The sequence below is a fragment of the Microtus ochrogaster genome, unplaced genomic scaffold (assembly GCF_000317375.1).
Source record: "Microtus ochrogaster isolate Prairie Vole_2 unplaced genomic scaffold, MicOch1.0 UNK27, whole genome shotgun sequence".
In the NCBI taxonomy this organism is placed as follows: domain Eukaryota; kingdom Metazoa; phylum Chordata; class Mammalia; order Rodentia; family Cricetidae; genus Microtus; species Microtus ochrogaster.
This window is the reverse complement of record NW_004949125.1, coordinates 2,327,662-2,336,042: the sequence shown is the minus strand read 5'-3', so window position 1 is coordinate 2,336,042 and position 8,381 is coordinate 2,327,662. Positions and strand designations below refer to the sequence as shown.

Below are 8,381 nucleotides of genomic sequence, written 5' to 3'. Positions count from 1 at the left end.
TGTGTGTGTGTGTGTGTGTGTGTAGGCACATGGGGCACATGTATATCGATGCCCAAGGGTCCAGAAGATGGTGTCGGATTCCCTGAAGCTGAAGTTACAGGAGATTGTGAGGCCCTAAATGTGGGTGCTGGGAACCAAACTCAGCTCTTTCGCAAGTGTTGATAAGCGCTGAGACCCTGTATGCAAGGTTTTGTGTAGAACTGTGTCTCTGTTTCTCCCAAGAGGTCCCTAGATCATTGGGGGAAGCTGTTATTCTTTGAAAAACTATAGATTTTCTTAAGCCTCTGAATGATTACCAGTTGACCTCACTAGATCTAGACCCACATAGGAGATAAGCCTCGGGATGTCTGTGAGAGCATTGCTAGAATAGGTTAATTGGAATGGAGGCAATGCTGTCCCAGGGGCTGGGTCCTGTACTGACTGCAGAGGAGGAAGGGAGCTGAACACCCGCATTCGCTGCTCTCTGCTTCCAGCATGGGAACTCAGTGTGACCGGCTGCCTCACTCCTGCCGCCATGCCTTCCCTGACATGACAACTGCACCCTTGCACCGTGAGCTTATATGAACACTGCCTTTCTCAAGTTGTTTCTTCCAGGTGTATTGTCACAGCAATCAGATGAGAAATCAGTACACCATGTCACCCTGTGTGTTCCCACCAGCAAAGGGTAAAGGTTCCAACATCGCTGTATCCCCACCCACCTTCTACTCACATATGTATATATGTGTATTTATATGTGTGTGCATATATATAATACACACTATATATATTAGACAGGGTCTCACTGCATAACTCTGGATGGATGGGAACTCACTGTGTCGACTGGGCTGGTTTAAATTCACAGGTCCACCTGCCTCTGCTGAATTAAAGGTATACACCACCTTTAATCACATTATACACATTAGCTCAGCTAAAAATACTTCTTATTTGGTCTTTGACAAATTGATACATGTGTGAGTGTATTTTGATGATATTCATCCCTATTTTCCTCTCTTTGGTCATTTAAGGTGCAGAGGGAATTTACCAGTGGCTATGCTCTCCTGCCCTTACAGCTTCTCAGAAAGGGGCGTGACCTCGTGAGCTACTCCCTTGTCCATGCTGCAACACGGATGGGCCAATCACATACCGCATTTTTATTTATTTTTTTGAGACAGGGTTTCACTCTGTGGCCCAGGTTGAGTCAGTCCCTTCTTCAGCCTCTCGCATGCAGGTTCATAGATTCGTATCGTCGAACCTGATAGCAGATTCTTTACCCAAATGTCAGTGGTACAGTCTGACCTCCTACACATCTTCCATCTTTCCGGAGAAAATCGGGTTCTGCATAAGAGAATTTCTGAGAATGAGGAGGCAGGCGGAGCAGATCCGAATCCAACCCCAACCTGTCTTAAGTCGAGCTTACCAGTCACAGATCACCTGCCAGCATGCAGGCAGTAACAGTATTGTAGGCCTCTGAATGTTTGTTACACATCTTATTACAGCATTAGCCGGCAGTTACACCATTGGTGTCTCGTTGTATCCTAATGAACTCTTCACACCAGCAGGTGTATACGTGCAGGGTGTATGGTTGTGTGAGTTCACGTGCCCATGTGTGCACGCAAGGGACAGAGGAGAATGTTAGGTGTCTTGTTCTGCCATTCTTCATATTATTCCTTTGAGACAGGGTCACTTGTGAGTCTGGAGCTAGGCTAGAAGTCAACACATCTTAGTGGTTCTTCTGTCTCTGATCCTCATTTCACTGGGGTTACTTGTGCATGTGTGTCCACACTTGACTTTTACACAGGTAATGGGGATTTGAACTCTGGCCCTCACACTTGTGCAGCCTTTGTCCGGCGAGCCACCACCTAGCCCCAGAGGTTGCCTTGCTCATCTTTGCAGCCCTGCTTACCCTATGGGCTGCTGGCGACAGGCAGCGCAGGGTTATTAGCTGCACATGCCTGCTGATACCCACTCTTCATCACTATTGCCTTTCCAGGAGCTGGTTCTCTTTGTTTCTGTAAAGTCCATCATTTGGGGATACAGCCTAACCTGATGCCTACTTATCTCAGGGCTCAGTAAATCCTCTGCTTGACCGGTCCAGGGATCTGTCTCCATCTACTGGCCAAAGATGGCAGCTCAAAACTCAGTTTCGTGTGTGTGTGTGTGTGTGTGTGTGCATGTATATGTGTGCATGTGTATGTGTAATGTACATATTATTGGGTGAATGCATACACATGTGCAGGTGCACAAGCACTCATTTGTGAATGGAGGTCAGAGGTCAACATCAGATGTCTTCCTCAATCACTATCTTGTTTTTTAAATCTATAAAATTAAATTCTTAAAATCTTTTTATTTATCTGTTTTTGTTTTATTATTTATCCAGAACACAAATCCACTTTTATTAATTTATATTTCATTAGTTTAAGTCTGGGAAGGGTACAGTGTCCCATGGATGGTGTCTCCACGACCTGTGTAGGAAGGGTTGCTTCAGAATTTGCCATGAACCATGCCACTATTTTCATGGGCCCAAGTGCCTTTCCCCGGATCGCTCTTGTCTTGTTTGTTTGATTTCAGAAGACACTGTATTGCTGTTTTGCTTTATACACAGGGCAACTCTCCTGCCTAAGTAGAATTCAGCTTCATCTTGGGCATAAACATCTTCAGGTTTTTTTTTTAATGGTTTTTCGAGACAGGGTTTCTCTGTGGCTTTGGAGCCTGTCCTGGAACTAGCTCTGTAGACCAGGCTGGTCTCGAACTCACAGAGATCCGCCTGCCTCTGCCTCCCGAGTGCTGGATCTTCAGTTTTAAGAAGAGCAGTGTCCTCTCTTTGGTTTCTGGAGATTTTGTACCACAGCCTTCCAGACAGGCTTCCAAAGGCTTCCACAGTCGCCAAGATGGCAGAACAAGGAAGGAGAGGCCCTAAAATTTTGACTTATTTTTTTTGAGGCATGGTCTCAGTATGTGACTCAGGCTGACTCCCTTCTTCAGGGTCTGACTGTGTAGCCTAGAACCATCTATGTAGACAAGGCTGGCCTCTGTGTGCGCCACCACATCTGACCTGCCTTACTTTTTTATTAAGCAAATTCCCTTACTCAAACTGTGTCCCATCTCCCCAGTGCCCTAATTCTTCCAACGAGACTCCACCTCCCACTTTCTGCTACCTCCTGAGGATGCCATCATATTATGGCTCCATCAGGGGATGAATCCATTGGGTGGGGAGATGGTTCAGTGGGGGAAAGCACGGAACAAGCGTGAGGTACTGAATTGGAATGCCCCAGACCCATGTAAAAGCCGGACGCCCAGGACAAGTGTCTGTAATCCCAGCACTCTCATGGGAAGATGGGAGGTGAGGATGGTGGGGTTTCCAGGCCAGCTAGCCTGGAGTGCTCAGTGGAAAAAGCACAGAGTGATTCTGTTTCAAATAAGATGGATGGCAAGGACCAAAACCTGGAGTTGTCCTCCATAGGCACAACGTGGCATACATGTGCCCACATTCGCATGTATGAATGTGCTAACATGCAAAACAAACAAACAGAAAGAAATGATCAACTCATTAAGTCAGCACCCTCAGGATCTAGTCAATTACCCAATGCTCCAGATCTGACTATGGCTTGCACTGAGGACCAAGCCCTCCTTACATAATTCCTCTTGGTGGGATCCACCCATAATGGAATGGTTGTTAAACCTCATCCAGAATGCCAGGCGGTGGTGGTGCATCCCTTTAATCCTAGCACTTGGGAGGCAGGCAGGGGGGTCTCTAAGTTCAAGACCAGCCTGGTCTACAGAGCGAGCTGCAGGACGGCCAGACAGATTATCAGTCAGAGCTGGCAACCAACCAAGGTTACCGCATTGGGAATGGGACTGTGGGTAGAGGAAAATCCAGTCTGGCAGTTCACAGATGCGTGTGCACTGGTGTTGGCTGTTGGTCGGTGCCTCTCTTTTCACACAGAATTGCTTGCAGGTCTTTCCAAAATGCTGGTCAGCTTACCTCAGAGTAAGATCGAAGAGATGGCACGGGCAGATGCTACGTCTTTCGTTGTGTGAGTCTTACTCTTCAAGCCATCCTGTTCAACAAGGGAGTCTATGCGGCGATGTGGGGGCCGGGAAGTGTGGATCCCTGGCAGCCATCCTGGAGGTTCGGTATCACATAAGCAACACTGGATTACAGAATTTAAGGATAAATTAAAATTATCTAGGTGATGAAAGCGGGTTTCATGGGATGAAAATTCAGATGCTGATGTCCCTGTTCACAGAACCCCAGAATGTTACTGGATGTGGGGCCTCTAAAGAGGTAAGTTTTAGGTTTTGCATTGTGGCGACAGATACCTGACAGAAGCAACTTAAAAGAGAAAGACATTCCTGGCTTACAGTTTCAGAGACTGTAAGTCCTCAGTCATGTGGCCCCGCGTGTTTGTGCAGAACACTGTGGTGGTGAGCGAATGTGTCAGGGAGCTTTTCACCTCCTGGAGAATAGGAAGCAAGCAGACAGAAAATGGTCAGGGATGAAAATCTCTCAAACACCTGTCCCCATGACTGACTTCTTCCATCCGAACTCCACTCTTTAAAGTCTTTACTACCTTCAAAAACAACACTACCAGCAGGTGGCCAAGACTTTGAAATGTAAGCCTGGAGTAGGCATTTTACATCCGATTCCACTATGAGCTACAAATTGCCAGACACTCAGACGGTATGTAAACAAACAATCGTAGCTGCGTTCCAATAAAACTTTATTTACAAAAATAGTCCGGATCTGGTTCCCATGTTGCAGTGTGTGTCTCTCTACCAGAGATGGGTTTAGAAAGTCTGGAGATGGGTTTCGTTGCAGCATGGGAAGTGGCAGAAAGAGCATCCAGGCCTGAACCCAGGCTCTCCTCCCAGCTCTGGTAACTGCCTCTCTGCCATGGTTTGTAGGAAGTTATAGGGAAATATTCCAGAATGTTGTTTGGTTACAGCCTCTGAGGCTGAGGTGTGTGAGGAGGTTGGTGTGCATGATGCGGGGGGCCTCCTGCAAAGGTCTGTGGGGGTACAGTCAAGCCCCCTGGTTTCTCTGAGTCTCTACATCTTTAGGGGGAAAGATGAAAAAGAGGAACTTCATAAGAGCTAGTGTAGGAATCTGGGCAGCTGGGCTGGGTAGAGCCCCTCAGCATACAGGGACAGGCAGAAGTGGTGGTTCATACATGTCTATCCCCTTCGCTTCTCTCAAACATGGGGTCACTACGCTACAGCAGCGGTTTTCAACCTGTGGGTCACGACCCCAAGGGGGTTGCGTGCCAGATAGCCTGCATTATCCAATTTTTACATTATGATTCATAACAGTAGCAAAAGCACAGCAATGAAGTAATTTCACGGGTGGGGTTACCACAGGAACTGTAGTAAAGGGTCACAGCATTAGAAGGTTGAGAACCACTGCTCTACAGCCGGGCACTATAAACTGTCGACAGAAAGATGGACTCCTAGGGTTAGGGTCTGCAGTTTGAGATCAGGAACATATCAGCGCTAAGTCAAAACAAACAAGTTGTTAGGAAGGCATTTGGGTCAAAGCGCCCAAGCCGATTAAGTGCCCTTTTGCGTGGTTTTAAGCCAGTCTGCCATAATTTGACTTGCCTTTTAAAACTCTGGGTAAGGCCTGGGGGAGGGGGGTTCAGTTGGTAGAGCATTTGCATTGCATACATGAGGTCCTGGCTTTAATTCCCAGAACTACACAAACAAGGTATGGTAGTGCAAGCCTGTAATCCCAACACAAGGAAGGCGGAGGCAATAGCATCAGGGGGCAAGGCCAGCCTTGACTACAAGAGTTTGAGGCCAGTCTGGAATATATGCGATCCTATCTAAAATATAAAATAAAATTCTACAAAGAATACATTAAAATTAAAGAAATGGTGTAAATATTGATAACATACAGTATATATACATATGCAATTATCAATCAATCAATAAAAATATGTTAAACAAAACAAAATTCTGGTCTCCCTGTTCTCGGTCCATTTCATGCATGTTTGAAAATATCAAGGTGCTTGTCCACCCTTGTCCATCCCTCCACACTTGTCCACTATCTGGAGTGGAGGCCGACCACCACCTAGCCTACTTGACCACAGAGCACACAGAGGACGGGTTAGCATTGGCCACGCCCCTCTTGGCTGAGGCCCCGCCCCTTGACATACCACGTGCCAGTCGTAGGAGGCCACACCCACCCCGAAAGCCACACCTCTTAGGGAATCGCCCCTGCCGTTGGCTGCCAGAAGGGGACGCTAGCGCACAACCTATATTTCCCCGGGTCCAGGCCCGCCCCAGCACGTGTGACCCCGCCCACTCAAGGCTTCGTCTCTGCCCATTGGGCGCTGAGGTGTCAGGTTTCCGTTCACCTCGCCGGGCTCCCCGCCCTCACAGGCTCCGCCCCGGAGGCCCCGCCCCCTAGGAAGCCTCGCCCTGTCCGTTGCGCGGCCGGCAGGAGGCGCCTCGAGCCGGGCGCCAGCTCGGCTAACGGCGGGCGTGGGAGCCGCGCGCGGGGGACGCGGCTGACGGGCTGAGCTGAGGTGAGTGCGGGGCGCGAGAAGCAAGATCGGGGGAGGCCGAGGATGGCTCAGGAGGTGCCTCTGGGCTACGACGGGGACCCGCGGAGGGCGCGGAGACCGCGGGCTGAGACACGGGTGGCGGGGCACGAGCTGGGGCGGGGCCGCGCTGGTCACGGTCCCCGCAGCGAGTCCCGGCGCGAAAGAGGCAGGCTTGCTCCGTTGCCATGGAAACCGGCGAGCGCACGGGGCCTGGAGTGGCCCGGGGGAGCTGCACCCGAAGGCCGGGTGGGCGCGGGTGGCGTGGCCCCGTGGGATTCCAGAGGGAGATCCGGCCAATGTCATTCGTGGTGGAGGGACCCTATCAGGCCTCAGTTTACCTGGCGGTGCCAAGGAGATGGAATCTAACCTGGGGCATCCCGAAAAAGCTCGGAGGGAATCCCACACTCTCCCACCAGGATGGTGGTGACACCCCACGCCTACACCCGTCCCGCAGGAGTGTCGCCTCCCCACCCGTGTCGTGTACCCGCGAGAGGCATTGTTTCCCCAGCTATTTCTGTGCCATTTGCATCCAGCCCCCCGACAAGTACTGCGCCTGAGACAGATGCTGGGCAGGAGCTCTGAGGCCCTCAGAGGGATCTGGCTTCTGTCCCTGGGGAGCCCTGGGATGGGGGCCTGACAGGCTGCAGACCTGCCGGGCCAGCCTTTGTCGCTCATTGAGTGTTTGGTTAATCTGAATTACCAAAAAGAATTTGATTACCGGTGTCTCGGTGCTGCGGGCCACCTCTTGTGCATTCCAGAGAGGAGCCTGTCCCTAATTCCACTGGGAGAAGTCATTCAGTCCCCTTTTGCTAAGTGACTAGCGCCGAATGGAACCTGATTGAATTATGCTCACATTTAAAGCCTCCCTCCAGCTGGAGCCATAAAGATAGGATTTGTGGAAGAGGGGAGGAGGATAATGCACCAAAGTTGACTGTTCATTTTTTTTTTCCTCCTGTTGGAATGATAATGTGTTCCACATTGTCCTGTTGGAACAGACATGTCCCTCCACCCATGTCAGCCGCCACTGACCTCACTGCCTGCCTAGTCGTTGTGACTTAACCTTTTTTTCTTTTTCTCTTTTTAAAAGCAGAAATGGGACTCTTGTTGGAGAACAAGAAAAGGGAGAGTTTATGAGGCAGCTGCAGCGAGAGCCTTGCCTGTACTCTCCCTCTCCGGGACCTGGGCTGTCCCCAAATGTTTGTGTGTCAGAGGCGAGAATTGGGCAGAAAAGGAAAAGACAGGTCATACTTCCAGAAAAACAGATCTGGTTACCCAGGGCGTGCTCTTCTCTGTAGGACTTTCCCTGGATTCCAAGTGGCCTTTTGAGAAACATTTTTGTCCTGTTTGGACAAACAGGCTGCACTCTTGACTCTGTGATTAGGAAGGGAAGTGGCCTGGGAGCAGGTGAACACGCCAAGGGCCCACTCTCTGTAGTGGCTGTGGTGAGGATGGCCATAAAAGCAAGCTTTCTGGAAACTCTGAGAACATCTAAAGCTCAGCATTCGCTGGAACTTTGAGGGGGTAGGAAGGGGAATGTTAGAGAGGAATGAGTCACCTCACCCAATTTCTGCTACCTCCTGTTCTTCATGATTTTCCAATCCGTCTTAGACAGGAGGGAGAGGCACTTCTGAAGGTCCAGTCTGCATCCCGTGCTCCTGAGGTTCGTGGAGGGGACCTAGTAGTTATGTACTTGTACTTTTCCCGTTTATTTCCTTTTTCTTTTTTTACGTATGTATTTTGAGATAGGGCTATGTGTAGCCTTGGCTGGCCTCAAACTCTTTGAATAGCCAAGGATGACCTTCAACTTCTTAATTTTTTTGCATTCATTTATTTATTATTTCTCTATGTGTTCATGTT

The 8,381-nt window shown here is 49.5% G+C and overlaps 1 protein-coding gene across 2 annotated transcripts in view; it reads left to right on the top strand.

The window, feature by feature from the left end:
• Window positions 1-6,430: 6,430 nt before the first annotated feature.
• The window catches only part of Radil (Rap associating with DIL domain), a 72,271-nt gene continuing 70,320 nt past the window's right edge, over window positions 6,431-8,381 (top strand). For both annotated transcript variants that reach the window (XM_005367993.3, XM_013354092.2), the window contains exon 1: window positions 6,431-6,506. The gene's annotated coding sequence lies outside the window, so the exon portion shown is untranslated. The remainder of the gene's footprint in view (window positions 6,507-8,381) is intronic.